The 16001-nt window shown below is 43.8% G+C and overlaps 2 long non-coding RNA genes across 3 annotated transcripts in view; both read right to left on the bottom strand.

Moving 5' to 3' along the window:
- Positions 1-16001, bottom strand: part of LOC123614449 (uncharacterized) — a 74307-nt gene that overhangs the window by 11375 nt on the left and 46931 nt on the right. The gene's annotated exons all lie outside the window — the stretch shown is intronic.
- Positions 3650-11588, bottom strand: LOC123614450 (uncharacterized). 2 transcript variants are annotated; one of them, XR_006721837.2, is made up of 3 exons: positions 8315-11588; positions 6985-7379; positions 3650-5175 (listed from the first exon to the last, which is right to left on the bottom strand). It is a non-coding gene; the product is annotated as an uncharacterized LOC123614450 (long non-coding RNA). The 2 variants fall into 2 exon arrangements; XR_012503990.1 differs by having other exon boundaries at positions 3650-7379.

Raw genomic sequence — 16001 nt, 5'->3', positions numbered from 1 at the left:
GTTACATGAGCACATGTTTTAATAATTAGCAACTTAAATTTACTCACTTCATTGGAATATGTTCTTCAGATTCTGAGAATGCTTAGAGGGAAATAGAAATGTGGAGCCACCAGTGGGGCCAGCACAGAGTGAATTGATTTGTGTTGCTGAAAAATATTGGAAGAGGGAATTCAAATCACATATCCAGAGTGACATGGACACGGGGGCTCAGGGACAGTCTTTACCTCGAAGGAGAGGAAGGCTTGGGACGGTGGGGAGGTGGGGAGACGTGCAGCAGGAGCAGTGATGGGGCAGGTCTTCCCAGAGAAGGGGAAGATGCCGGCAGAGGGAAATAAAGGGGTTTTATTCAAGGCACCAGGAATTGGACAATGGCTCCCATTTTCAGAGATGTGACAAACCATGATGACTCGGCCACAAGGCATCCGTTTTCAGTAGTTGCAGATCTATTCATCTGAGAAACAGGGGAGGTCCGAGCCCTGGTGAAGGAACAAACTGGGCAAGGCCCTGAGAGAGAGTTACTGATTCAGAAGCTGAAGGCAGGAAGGACTGTGAAGTTTCTGGCTCCCTCTTCCGCGTTCCGGCCTCAGTTCCCTTCTGCCCTGAGTCAGACTCGAGGATGCCCAGCCTGCCCTGCCACCCTGCCTGGGAAACTCCTCTGTGGGCGGGATCAGATCTGCTTGGAGACCTGCAGGCACGATGCCTTCTGAGTTTTCTCTCCAGCAGCACAGTCCAAGGTGTGGTCTCCACATGGACCACGTGTTTTAAATGTCAGCCCACGTGGGGATGAGTGCCTCAAGATCTTCCAGCCCCACACTGAAGAGCTCAGCTTGGACTCCGTTTCCCCGTCTCATGCCTCTTCCCCTGCCCTACTTTCCCCCATGGCTACGAGCGGTTTTTCCATTTCATTTTGCAGACATGTGAGGCATCTAGTCCCCCACCCTGCTCTTCCACACATCTGGAAGAGCCATGTTCACATCTGGAGGCCATTCTCTTCTGGAAGAGTTCTTTCCACATTCTTTTCTTTGAAACTCGAGCCATGTAACCCTTTTGTTCAAAAGGGCCTCTAAACTACTGGGATTGTTCGCAGAGGCTCAGGAAGAGCCTTTGTTTCAGCCCTACGTGGTGGAATTTATGACTCAAACCAAACCCGACATTATGCTTCTTATTGCTCCCCCTCCACCCTGTAATAATTACTTTCCTGAGGTTTGTGTTGAAAAAGACAAAGTCTAGCCTCAGTCACATACAAAAGGAAGGTGGGAAGGGAGATGGTACATCCAGTTCATTGCTCTTAATCAAGATAGTCGTTTCCTCATCAATAAAACTATGGCTCATTGTTTAAAATGAGACTAATAACGCCCGCTTTGTTCTCCCACAGGATTGTGGGAGGAGGAGGAGATCATGTACCCGAACATGGCTCATGGTGTGACCCTGGGCGAGATAAGGACGGATGGAGAAGTGGGGGACTCCTGGCAGGAGAGGGTCTGTACATTTGCACACCCCCTTCTCCAGCAATCCATGGAGGCCCCCAAGGCAACGGCTCTGCGATGCACCAGGGAAAGGCAGAATCCTCTGGAACACGAGTCCCACTGTGGGCCATGTGCTCTCATTCTAATCAAATTGACAGTGAAGTATTTAATCAGTGGCTTTCAACATGCGTGAGTACAAATGACCTGGCCTTTCTGAAAAAATGAAGATTCTGGTTCAGCGGGTCTGTTTTTCTTTTCAACCTTTTTTTGAGTTTTTTTTTTCCTCCAATGGAGGTACTGGGGATTGAACCCAGGACCTCATGCACACACTCTACCACTGAGCCATATCCTCCTCTGAGGCTTGCACTCTGACAAGCTCCCTATGCTACCAGTCCCCAGACCATATTTTGAGTGACACGGTACTTAGGAAGATGGATCCCTAACCCCAAAATTCAACCTCTGCTAACAAAGGAATGTGTCATTTTGGCAGTCAAGCAGTCCGTGGCGGGAGAGGCCTGGAGGGAAATGAACTCCACATTCCTGAAATACACAAAGACCTGTTCAGCTCCACTTTGATCCTCTCCTGCCGGAAGGCAAGAGCCATGTGGCCTCTTGGGTGTGAAGGGAAAACTACTTCACCCCTTCGAGTATTTCCCCTCCTGAGTCAGGGTCACACCTAGTGGAGAGAATGGCACAGCTACGGATGGCTGCCTTTGACCTTCAGTAAGCTGCCCAACTGCCGGCCAGGATGCTACAGGGAGGAGAAACACCAGTGTTCTTCTAGCTGGGCATTTCCAGCCAGACTCCCTTGCCCCTGAGCTATGTTGCCCGGCAACCAGAGGGCAGGAGGGGCAGGGATGGAAGTAAGAAAGAAGGCAGGGAGGAGATAATGGTAACAGGAGACACGGGGCTGAGGCCATCTGAGGCCTCCTGGTCACACAGACACCCACGCCCAGCACATGGAACGTGAATTAGCCTCAGAGGGAGGGCGCCGGAGGGTGTGAACCTAGAAGGCAGGAGGCCAGAAGTTCACACACTCTCGATTTTTCCATTTCATTATTTTAAAAATATTAATAATAAAAGGAGGAGGGGAAAAAATCCCAGTTCTTAGATGTGTTGGCAAGGCAGGAGGAAAAAACTGAAAAACTGCTTATGAAAACCAAGGGAACCATTAAAGGGTGTAGAAGGGTTTGGGGACAAGTTGGTAAAAATCCTGTACTAAAACCTAAACCATGTCTTTAAAAGTGGCCAAAAAAATAGTTTATAGGAAGGTCTAAAAAGCTGCAATGAGACGCCGCCCCACGTGGTGGTGGGGGGGCTGCAGTCCCACGCGGCCCACCCGCGGCCTCCCCCCTAAGCATCCCTGGGTGAGGCCACCCGGCCAGCCGGAGGGCACTGGACGGCGGACCGCAGGCCAGAGGGGCAGCTACCGCGGCGGGAGGGTTTTGGATCCCAGTCACATGTATGGCGCTTCAGTGTCCTTCCAGGTTGAAAGCCTTCATCCAGACCCACAAGCCATAGATGGTCGTAACCGCCTGTGCTCTGCTCCTCTGGCTTCCCGCCTTCCCACCCTGCAGAGCCTGCCTCACACTGCAGTTAGGCTGAGCCTTCTAGAACACAGATGGAATCACGCTGCTCAAAATGTTTCATCGTTCCCGTTGCCAACAAAGGAAATTCCAATCTTAGCATGGCATTCGATGCTTTCCACAGGCTTGCCCTGGTCTGCTTTTCCAGAGTCATCCCAGCTACTGAACCAAGCCCCAGCCACCCCACAGTCACAGAAACCCTACCTTTCTCCACCGAGCCCCGAACGTTTTACTCTTCTGTGCCTTTGCTCATTACTCTAAGTCCCCATTTGGCTTACATTCAAATAAGCCCTATTTGCCCTTTTAAAAATACACAGAAATAAAATATAAATTTTTCAAAGGACTATGTGTAAGTGATTTAATTTTTAAGGTGCAGAAGACACAGAAAAGTCTCTCGCCTTCCTCGTCCCCTTGCTCACTCCCTCTCCCTCAACTAAATCATCTTTCACTCTTTTACAAATGTTCTCTCCTGGCGGGTACCTTCATTTCTCCAGAAACTATTTCTTGATTTCTATAAAGTTAGTTCTTAACTGAGCAACTTTATGTAGCCTTTTTATTTCTCACATTCTGACTCTAATAAATTGTATTTAGCACGCATGAAACATACCAAAATTTTTATTTTCCTGGTGGAAACCATTTATCACTTTAAGTTACAAGACGAAGCAATGCAAGATAAAAAGTAAAAGTTTCGTTTAGGCTTTGAAGTCAGACTAATTGAGTCCAGATCACTAACTTCAGCTGACTTAACCTTTCTGTGCGGGTGATGTCTTCATAAATGGCAGAGGATACAAATCAGTGTTTCCTTCAGCTGGAAAATCTGTACTGATCGCTCATTAGACCCACAGCAAAACTGTCATTTGCGTGTCCCCTCACTCCTGTCCAAGGTTGCAGGTACGGCTTCCCGAATCCTACATCTCCTTCTGGCTTGCCTGACTCCCTCATTTTGCAGGAGTGTGTCCTCAAATGACTTCCTGCAAAAGATGTGTGGAATTGAAGCCTGTTCAACACTTCATCTGTCTGAAAAAAATATCTCTTCTTCTGCCTTCAAAATTCACAATTAGCTTTGCCTGACTTAGAATTCTAGTTAAAAGCAGTTTTCCTCCGTAATTTGAAGCATTTCTTTGCAGTCCAGCATCTCGTGTGGCTCTTTTAAGTCTTTGGTGCCCATTTATTTGCAGGTTGTCATTATTTTTTCTTCATTTCTCATTCTCTCTGGAAACATTTAAGGTCTCTTTTTTATTATTAGTGCTCTGAATTTTTAAATGTTGCGTTTTCTGTCTTTCATTCATTATAGTGGGGAGTAAGTAAACACTTCTTTCTTAACTTCTGTATCCTTCAACTCTGGGAAATCCTCTTGTGCTATTTCTTTGTAATTCCTTCTTTTAAATTTCCTGGTAGCTGGATGTTGATCCCCTAGGTTATTCTAAATGGTTTTTTATTCTTGTTGTTGATTATTTTATACTTTTTCTTTTATTTTTTCTCTATTTTACCTTCCAACTTCTCAATTAGCATTTTCATAGCATCTTCTTGTTTAATTGATGTAGTATTTTCCTAAATGTCTCTGAGGATACAAATTAGTTTCTGTCAAGCTCCTCATTTACCCTGAGTTATTTATTTTCCTACGGAATTATTTTCCTATTTCACAATGTTTCTTTTTCGTGTGTCATAATAGTCACTGGCGGGGCTATTAAAGCTGTGAACTCAGCACGACATCGTTGGCTACTGGGCTCCGTTTCAGGGTGAGCAGAAACGGAACCCAGAAGTGGCATGAGCTCCCACATGCAGAACAGGTTGTCCAGTTTCTTTAGACAGGAACCATCCTATTTTCGAACACAACACCCAGTTGTTGTCTGACGCACAGTGAGGCCAAACCAACCAAAATGGTGGAGTTTGGAGCAAAGAAAGGTTTATTCCAAGGGCCAAGCAAGGAGAACGGGCAGCTCGTGCTCAAAAAACCGAGCCTCCACAGTGGTTTTCAGGGGGAGAGTTTCTAAAGGCAAAATTTGGGGTGAAGGCTGAGAGGTGTGCAACTCACTTCCGACTGGTTGGTGGGGGTGGTGTTCCATGAATCTTGTGCTCAGCTTGAAGTTACCAGCCTCCACCTGGCTAGGGGGTCTTAGTTCCTACAGAAGAATTCAAAGATTCGTATCAGATTGGTATGTATACCTTTGAGGAGGAGCTAGCACACTCTGCTTTATTGCCTCGCTATTGTTTTCTGAGCGCATCCCACCCCACCCCTTCCCAGATTAGGAACTGCTTGAATCTGCCTGCTCTTTGGAACTCAGGGAAGGTCTAGGAAGCTGAAACCTTTTTCCTACAAATAGGAAACTGGGGACAAGGAATGTCTTTTTTACAGCAGGATCTTGCTCAGTTTCACTCCTTCCCCCATGACTACAGGGTGGAGAAGTTGGGGGTTTCTCAGCCTATGTCTCCCTTTTACCCACCATCAAATCTAGAACTTTTGAGTCCTGGCCCTTCCAGGATTCTGCAAAAAAAATCAACCCTTTGCCAAGGAGAGTGCCATCTGCACTGTGTATGTTCTTCACGGCATCTCCTTCTGTCTACCTCACCCATTAGCCCCCAGCCCTCCTCCTGAAACCAAGTCCCAGTAAAACCAAGTTCCTCTGCAGAGTTTATTACTAACTTCTCCAACCAAAACTTTATTCCCTTTCTTTTTTTCAATTGAAGTATAGTTGATTTACAATGTTGTGTTAGTTTCTGGTGTATAGTAAAGTGATTTAGTTATATATATCCTTTTACAGATTCTTTTCCATTATAGGTTATTACAAGATACTGAATATAGTTCCCTGTGTTACATAGTAGGACCTTGTTGTTTATTTTATATATGGTAGTTTATGTCTGCTAATCCCATCCCAAACTCCTAGTTTATTTTCCTCCCCAGTCTTTCCCCTTTGATAACCATAAGTCTGTTTTCTATGTCTGTGTCTATTTCTGTTTCATAAATAAGTTCATCTGTATCATTTTTTTAGATTCTACATATAAGTGATATTATATGATATTTGTCTTTCTCCGTCTGACTTATTTCACTTTGTTTGATGATCTCTAGGTCCATCCATGTTGCTGCAAATGGCATTATTTCATTCTTTTTTGTGGCTGAGTAATATTCCATTGTATATCTATATCTATAGATAGATATCTGTATCTATATATAGATAGATATCAATATCACATCTTCTTTATCTGATCCTCTATCCGTGGACATTTAGGTTGCTTCCAAGTCTTGGCTATTGTAAATAGTGCTGCTGTGAACACTGGGAAGCACGTATCTGTTTGAATTAGAGTTTTCTCTGAATATATGCCCAGTAGTGGGATTGCTGGACCATATGGTAGCTCTATTTTTAGTTTTGTAAGGACTCTTCATACTGTTTTCCATAGTCGCTGCACCAATTTACATTCCCACTACTACTTTATTCCCTTTCTTGTCCCACTCCTGTTCTTCTCCAGACTGAGAAGTATCAAAGAAAAGGAGAGATTGAAATTGAGCAGGACCCCATAGGGCCCTCCTGGGTCCATATCCTGAGTCCCCTGTTTCTTGCTTATAGAAAAAGGCTTTAGTCTCCTAGGCCTTCTCTGAGTTCCAAAGAGCAGATTCAAGCAGCTAACTAGAGAAGTGAGGGGATGCAGAAACAAAGGGAAAGCAGTCAAGCAAGAAAAGTAATGATAGCTTAAACAGCAGTTCAGTGATGAGAGTCCCAGACCCTCCTTAAGGGATGTACAGAGCAATCTGATGCGTACCTCTGCAGAAATGAAGACCCCTCACCCAGGTGGGGGATAGTGACAGCAGGCTGACCACAAGCATACAGACCCCAGACTGGCTGGAACCAGAAGGCTGACAATTAAGATTCCTGAAACACCATCATTACCTCACCACCAACCAATCAGAAGAAAGTCATGCATTCTGCAACCCTCACCCCAATATTGCCTTTAAAACGCTTCCATGAAAGGCATTTGGGGAGTTCACATGTCTTTTGAGCATGAGCTGCCCATTCTTCTCACTTGGTGCCCTGTAATAAAAGCTCTTCTCTCCTTCACCACGACCCTGTGTGAGTAGGTTGGCTCTGCTGCACATCAGATGAATGGACCCAAATTCATTCAGTAACATTCCTATGGTCTTTCATCTGCACATCACACAATTGCTTATCCTCTGAAGACCCTCTTCAAATTCTCTTCATTGTTAAAAGTTATGCCAGTTTTTATTCCTTAGCTGTCATGTCATGGGCTCAGAAGGTAAAAAAGATAAATGTGTTTCAGGAAACCAAAAACAAAAATGATGATTCTAAAAGTTTCCAGAGAGAAGGTTTATGCCCTGAAAAAAAAAAAAAAAAACCCAGGAATTCTTAACATCTACAATAGATGCTGGCCAAGAGAATAATTTTTTCAGGGTTAAAAGCCAAGAAACTTCAACATAGCATTTTAACATCAATTAAACTGTTTAAAATTTGGGACAAAATTAATGATGTATCAGGCACCTGTAAAACTTCTCTTGGAAGAAGTACTCCACTAAGAAGAGAAATAAATACAGGAGAACACTATGAGACTTATGTTAATTAAGAATAAATAAATAAGCAACAGACACATTTTTACTTTTTTTCTAAAAAAGAAACAAAAATATGAAAGTTAAGATATGGAGTAGAAAATTAGAGTTGCAAAAGAACTTAGGGAGTGTCATACCACATAGATGAATAAGCTGGGGGATCCACACCTACATATACTAGAGTGAATTCATAAAGTGCCAAATTGGCAAAGAATCTATTTAAATCTTGCACAGATAAATAACCATTATAGAAGTTAAAATGTCAATCATTCTATGAGGCTAATAAATATAACCTTGATTCCAAAACTCGATAAGAACAGCACAAGAAAAATATAGTATCTACATACATAGATAATTGTGTCTAATATATACAAGAAACTCCTGCAAATCAACGTGAAAATGATTGGAAACCCAAAAGGAAAATGAGCAAAGCACGTAATACACAATTTAGAGAATGGATACAAGTATGAGATGACATACCTATTTCTAAGAAGACCTAGAAATCAGAGAAACAAATTTCTAAACCATGATATACTACTTCACACATATATATGATATACAAAGATTAGAGAGCTAGGTAATACCGAGTGATGGAGAAGATTCAGGGAAACAGACTCATTTCTGTGTTTCTGAAGCAGCATTAAACTGGCACCACCTTTCTAGAAAGCAACCAAGCAGTACTTAGTGAAAATTAAGTATTCAGATACCTTACGCCCAGCAGTCCCCATGCTGGGTGTGTGCCCCGGGAGCCCTTGCAGAAGTCATAAGAGCAAGTGTCCAAGGGTACTTGTCCTTTCATTGGAGACTGTCATGTGTGAGTCAGTGACTGGCAGCTGAGGGGAGTGGGAAATGAGGGAGAGGGTGGAAGAGAAATGGAAGTGAAGATCAAGGACAACAGGGAAAAACAAATAACCAGAGAAAACCAGAACGTGACCTTGCACAGCCTGTTACTGAACTTGGAATGGGTTCCACTCTGCATCTGAGGATCCTATCACAGGTCAAGGCACTCGTGGCAGGAAAGTAAATGAGCAGCTGCTGCCTGACGGTTTCATTTGCTTTGACCAAAGGGGGAAGCTGTGGAGTGACTTGACCTATCCCTTCCTTGACCTTCCAACAGTCTACCTCCATTCACCTGGCCTCATAGGAAAAGAAAAAAGAGAGAGAGAGAGAGAGACGGCCTCACCCTCTATAAACAAACCCCTCACTGATCTTCAATAATCTCCAGGGTTAGGGTTTCCCACCCAAATCTCATTTCCTTCCCTAGAACGCTTGTGGAGTGGGTTGCTCAACCTCTGAGTCACCCTGCCCACTTCACTGGTAGCCACATCAGAGCAGTGTCCACAATTGTCCCCTGCACTCCCCAGAGCACTGGCGCAGCCGTGCCCTGGGGTCTCAGACCCCTTGTGCAGATGAAGCACTAAGGAAACAGTTAGAGGCAAGATCCTGCACGTTCTGGGGAAAATAAACAACCTTTGCAGCAATGATGTCTGCACCTTCCTCGGTACGCAAACCGCCCACCTGGGCAAAGCGGCCCCGCCCCCACAGATAAGGAGCAGAATGGACTTGTTGAAGTCACACAGTAACACCCAGAAGGCCCCATAAAGGTGAACTCTGAGCGCTGGAGGAGTTACAAGAGACAGAGATTTTTCATGGGAACATTTCCTGCCCATATGCCGGCACCAGACTTCTCGCTTTTCAGACCAAATCCTCGGTTCCATTTCCCCCAGATGCCTAGTCCACGGAGCTTGCCTCAGCTGGTGGCCCGCCTCGGACACGCACTGCCCCGTCCTCCCAAGCCCCGCAGCCCGCCTGGCGCGGGGACCCTCAATCTGGGACTTCTCCAGACGTCAGACTACAAAAACAGCCCCAACTCCTTTCCGGCTTGCGTGTCCTCAGCTACCAAATCATCAGCTGTGCTCACGCACCTTCTCCGGTGGGCAAAGCTGAGCCCGGAGGCTTTACCGAGGAAAACTATAGAAACAGAGGTTACAGGCGCTGCCCTTAAAGAATGTGAATTAGCGTCTGCAGGTTGCCTGTTAAGTGTGAGCCTTTATCCTCAGCACTTTCATACATTTTCCATCATTTACCTTCACAAGGATCCGAGCAGTTAAAACCCCATTTGCCCTGTTTTCCAGATGAGCAAACTGAACCTCTCAGAGGTTGAAGAATGTGTCTCAAGTAACAGCTGGTGAGTGGCAAGTCCAGGACTTCTGATTCCAAGCCCGGGCATTTTTCACGACACCAGAGTTGCCTTAAAGAGAATCCATCCTGCTTGGAACTACAGAGCGCTGTGACCTGAGATAGACTCAGAATATTTGCAGAAGAGCATGTCAACGAGAACTGAGGCATGAAAAGATAAACTCCGAGCTGGTGTGCTCTGGTCTCGTCTGTGGAAGGGAGGGGTTCAGCAGTGAAAGATTCTGAAAGGGGGAGTTCAACCTTGGAAATCTAGTTTGAAAGGACAGAGGGCTATAGACTGGCAGGGGCGAGAAAATAAATTTGGAATAAGCACCTTCCCTTAAGGTTACTTAGACAATCCTACTGCCGTGAAATGAATTTTCCAGGCTGTCTCCCAGAGTCAGAGGAATCATGCTGAAACGTGGCAGGGTGAATTCAGGTTAAGAGCACAGAAGTATTTCTGGTGATGAGGTGGTTAAATGCCAAGCGACTTCATTAAAGGAAGTGGTGAAATGCAGATTCCACTCCCCACCCCACCACCCCCCCGCCGTTGGCTGATTTTGGCCGGCTTCTGTTGGAGACAGGAGCTGGCATACATGAGCTCTGGAAACCTCATCTGAAAATGGTAATTGTGCAGTTATACGATAACTTTATTATGCCCACATAAAAAGGGGCTCAGGGCAAGCCTTATAACAACACACGATTACTCAAGCCAGGACCCTCCCAGAGAGCCGGTGCAGAAGCTCTTTACCTCTCCTCCCTGGTTCCCATACTCCAACAAGCATGAACCAGAAAGGGCCTGAGTCACCGGTCATGTGACTGAAAGTGCACACAGGGCCTCTCCACACTTGGCAGGGCCTCATGAAACCAAAATCGCCTGTGCCCGGCGAGCTAGGGAGCATCCGGTACTCACAGGTCTGTGTCAGGAAACACCCCGGGGCTGCCGTCCAGCCATAGGAGCTTTAGGGAAAATCTATACTTGGAAAAGCTCCGTTCCAAGGCATGCTGGCCTGGCTGCAAGACCGGGCCAGCAGGCCACGCACATTACAGTCATTCACACCTGGGGTCTGCTGGACGCTGCGCCCAGGGTTGCTGGGGAGAGCTCAGCCTCGCGCCCTGTTTTAGCTCCGTCTCTGCTTCCCACAGAAGAGGATGTCTGAATGACTCCATCTCTGCCCTCTGGCTGCTGTTTGGTTATGAGTCAGTCAGTCGATTTGCTGGGTAGTTCGTTGGTTTTGCTGTGAGTTAGTTGGTTTTGTAAATAGCACAAGGGCACAATCCACCTCCAAGAAAATGATATTGTTTCACAGACTCATTAAGGATTTCACTGCTCCTTCAGGAAACCAGAAAAGGCCTTGAACAGGAAGTCCACCAGAAGGAAATTTTCTCCTCCTGCAATCGTTTCCAGTTTCCTGAGAACCATGGGCTCAGAGACAACTTAGGTTTAGCTGGGTCTTAGGAAGGGAAGCCCAAGGTCAGAGAGCTGGCACAACTCGCCGGGTCACATGTCTGGTCAGTGCCCCTCACCAGTCCACGTCCCGACCACCGCCATCGTCACCAAACACGCACCAAAGTTGCCTGCCCTACCACCTCTGCAAACTCACTAAGCCCTTTATTCCCAGGAGATTTTAAATGCATAGGCACCATGCATTCAGTCCAGCAGAAATGGGAACGGCTTCCTGACCACAGAGGGAGGTGCCACCCTCAGCAGGCTCCGGTGGGATGGCAGGCTTTGTGCCATCAGTTTCGTCACCCGCCTTTTTCTTTCCTCCCCTTCTTGCCTCCCAATTACCAGAACCCACCTCCCCAGCACTCACGTGGATCAGTCGGGTGTAGACAATGTGGATGGCTGGTTGACAGAGCCAGGGTTCTCAAGTCAAAATGCCTAGATAACTAGTATCAGCCGCATGGCCTCACTCAAGACGTTAATGACTGACATCCTTAAACTGGGGACAGTAATGCCATGGTCCATGACAATGAAATGACATCACATTTTGGGAAAGGCCTCTTGAAACTGTTAGGAGAGGAAGCATAAGGGATTTTCATCACTGCTCCCAAGCTGCCCCAGGCCTGAGCACACGAGTAGAGTTCATAGTCCAAGGGAAGGGTGTCGGCGGCTGGGCTGGGCCAGGGAGCTTAGGAGCGGGGTCTGCCCGATGGGTGTCCACAGGAAACAGCTGCCTCACAGTCCTCAGAGGGGGCGTGGCTGGGCCACCAGACAGCTGCTGTGTGTGTGTTCCTTACAGCTTTTGCAGCACTTTAAGGAGGCTGTGTCACCACTGGCCTGGCAGACAGGCCGCTTGCTCGAGGGTGACAACTCATTTTCTTTCCGCAGCCTGAGCTTGTGCAAGTGGAGAATACTGGGGATGTGCACACCGATTCCCTCTTCCTCAACGTCCTTCAAACACTCGGTTCCCCCCCACCCCCACTCTGTCGTCAACTGTCTTGACATGAAATGATAATCTCCTATCTGAATAAGATGAATGTCTCACCTTCCTTCTCCATCCCCAGAGCTGTTCCTTCCAGAAAGAGTATCCTTTTTTTTTTTTTAATTTGGAAGCAATGATACAGATTTATCCATGACAACCGTGGGGGTTAAGAGCATCCTCTTTTACTCACGTGAACCACACCACCTGTTCCGTCCCTTCTCCCTGACCCCTCCTCCCTCAGCAAGCACGGCAGCCCCACTTTCCATTTCTCCTCTCCGCAGACTTTTCTCCCTCTGCCTCCGAGCACGTTCAGACTTCTAATGACTTCAGATATGTTCCTCGATGTTTCCTTCACTATTCGTCGTCCTATTTTTATTTTCTTTCCATTGCCACTCTTCTTAAATCAGCAATCTATACAAGCAGTCTCTTCCTGAAATTTTGCCCCATCTCATGCTCTTTAGAAACTTTCCTCCCAAAGGTCACCAAGGAATAGTCTGAAGGTCAATGACTAATTTTCGGGCCTCATTCTTCCTCTGCAGTACTGACATTCCACTCAGTGGGATTCACCTCCCTTCCCTACCCCGCCACGCTCCTGTGGCACAGCCACCATCGCTCTGTTTCTCTGCCTGCTCCCATGTCCCCTCTGTCACGAGGACATGACAAACTCCTATTCCTTTTATCGCCTCCTTAACGTGGACATTTGTCAAGACTCCGTTCCCAGGGCCTCTGCTATTCTGTTTGTTCTCTTTCCCTATTAACTTCATTCACTTTCCTGGATGGATGTTTGTTTCATTCTGATGTGTTCAAACCTCCACTGGGGGACCAGGGCAGGGGGCGGGGAGGGTTGGAAGAATAGGAAGATAGCTAAAAGATGCGGGGCTTCCTCCTCCGTAAAGAAAATCTCCTAAAACTGACTGTTGTGATAGTTGCACATGTCTTTGACTATTCTAAAAAACATTAACTTTTACACTTTAAATGGATGAATTGTATGACATGTGAATTACATCTCAGTAAAGCTGCTAAAAAGTCAATAGATGTCTGTAAATACATAATAAACAATTAGAAAACTTAATGGAAAAAAACGTCACTCACAAATCCACAAAATCTAGAAAGCTAATAAATCTTGTGCAAAATCTTTATCTAGAAGATTACGGAGACGGGGTGGGTAGGATATAGCTCAAGTGGTAGAGTGCATGCTTAACATACACAAGGTCCTGGGTTCAATCCCCACCACCTCCTCTAAAAATAAATAAATAAGTAAACCTAGTCATCTTCCCCCTAAATAAATAAATAGATAAATAAATAAAATAAGTGCAATACATTTAAAACAGAAAGAAAGAAAATTACAATATTGAAGTACATAAGAAAAGAGCTGAATGCAGAAACAAAACTTGTGCACGAATGGAAGATTCACTATTGAAAAGACATTAATTCTCCCTAAATAAATCAATAAAAGAAATATGACTCCATCTGAGTATTTATTTGACCATAAAATTCACATGTAAGGGAAAGGAGCTACAAATATCTAAGACAGTCCTGAACTAGATAAAGTGAGAGGCAAGGTTCACCTACCAGAGATCAAGACTTATTATAAAGTCGAATATGGAGAGTGAACTCGTGGGGGATGGACAAACACGCCAACAGAAGAGATTAGAGAGCTCAGAAACAGACCCTCGCATAACTTAAAACTTGACATATTAGAGAAATGACCTTAAAAATACCCGTGAAGATTTTTTAAGAGAAGACAGGATATATAATGAATGATCCTGATACGACTGATTACCCACAAACCTCTCTCTCTCTCCGACCAACCACAGACATAAATTCCAAGTGGATTAAAACATACATTTGAAAAGAAAACGTCACAACTTTTAGAATAAACTGGGAGAAGGTCTTCACGACCTGAGTAGGGATTTTCTTAAACAAGACAAAAAAGCATTAACTTTATATTAAAAGTGGATTAATTTGATTAAATTGGTTTTTCTAAAACTCTGAACTATTACAAACGTGAAAGCAAAGTGAAAAGGCAAGTCACAGCCTGAGAGACTATGTTTTCAATGTGTGCAGTCAAGGAAAGATTAATGTCCAGAAAATATGAAATGCTTATATAATTCAACATGAAAGAACAAATAACCCAATAGAAAAACGGTCAAAAGATACAAATAGGAAATACACAGAAGGAAAAACCCAACAGCCTAATGTACTTATGAAAAAGATGTTCAACTTCACTAGAACCAGGAAAACAGAAGTTTAAAAAAAAAAAATTAAAGCTTGTGAAGACCCAAACTTCTCAAGGACACAGGGAAATAGGAACTCTCATAAACTGCTAGGGAAAATGTAAATTGTAAATCACCATGGATTAAAATATGGCAATATGTGGTAAAACTGAGGACATGCATTCTCTAAGACCCAGCAATTTTCCTTCCAGGTACATGTGCCTTAGGATAACTGAAGCACAAGTGCACGTGGAAGCATTATCTACAGTAGCAAAAAAAAAAAAAAAAAAAAAAAAACTAAATAGAAGAATGAATAACTATGATTAAATACCTATAGCAGTTAAAGCGTATTAACATGGATAAATCACCCAAAATTACTTTGAAGCAAAAAAGAAAAAGAAAAGCAGAAGCCACCTCCTGAATAACACACACAGTATGATACCATTTACATACATTTTCAAAACAGGAAAAACAATACTGTGTATAATTTATGGACACATAAATGTGTAGTAAGTACGCAAACATGCACAGGAATGACAATCAGATACACATAGAAGTAGCTCCTGGAGGAGGGGGAGATCGCAGAGCATGGTAACAAGAGGTGCGGGTCCACGGGGCTGTCAATTATTTCTGTACCATTTTGCCAGATACGGCCAATTTTAAGATTTTAAAACTGTTGGTGAGTACAAAGAATTCTTTAAAATATTCTCTGTTCATTTTTATAGGTTTCAAATATTTAATAAAAAGAAGTAGGAAAAAAAGTAGAAAAGTCTACGTGTTCACAAATATACTAGACAAAAGGTTAAAATATTTAATATATAAAATCTCTTGCAAATAAAGTACAAAAACATCCAGCATGGATAAAAGAAAAAAATAACATGAATAGAGAATTTGCAGCAAATAAAATATAAATCGTTCATAAACGTCTTAAAATCCATTATCAAAGAAATTCAAATAAACAGTAAATAGATAAGATTTTCACATATTAGATTATCAAAATTATTTTTCTTAGTAATACTCAGTATTGGCAAAGATATGAGTCTATGAACACTCACATGCTACTGGTAAGAGTATACATTATGGCTAATCGTCAGAAAAACTATTTGGCAATTTGGATAAAAATATCATAATTTTTTTACCTTGTAATTACACTTCTAGATATCTATCAGGAGCAAAAACAGGAATGTAATCAAGATTTGAGTTCCAAGATGTTATTTATTGCGGTATTTTAAATTTTTTATTTTGGGGGAGAAGATAATTAGGTTCACTTATTTATTTTATTTTTAGAGGAGGTACTGGGGATTGAACCCAGGATCTTGTGTATGCTAAGCATGCGCTCTACCACTTGACCTATCCCCTCCCCCAACTGCGTTATTTTTAATAGCAAAAAAAGAAGAAAGAAAGAAAGAGCATAAATATCCAAAATAAGGGAATGAATTAATAAGTTATAATGATTTATCTATAGAATAGCCTTTGTAGCCATTCACTTATTATAATGATGTATTATAAAGAATTCTTAAAGATATTGTGGAATAACTGTGATGTAGGGTTAAGTGGAAATACAGAGTATT

Source organism: Camelus bactrianus, chromosome 34 (genome assembly GCF_048773025.1).
Source record: "Camelus bactrianus isolate YW-2024 breed Bactrian camel chromosome 34, ASM4877302v1, whole genome shotgun sequence".
NCBI classification, from domain to species: domain Eukaryota; kingdom Metazoa; phylum Chordata; class Mammalia; order Artiodactyla; family Camelidae; genus Camelus; species Camelus bactrianus.
The sequence above is the reverse complement of the archived record's forward strand: the minus strand, read 5'-3'. Positions and strand labels throughout refer to the sequence as shown.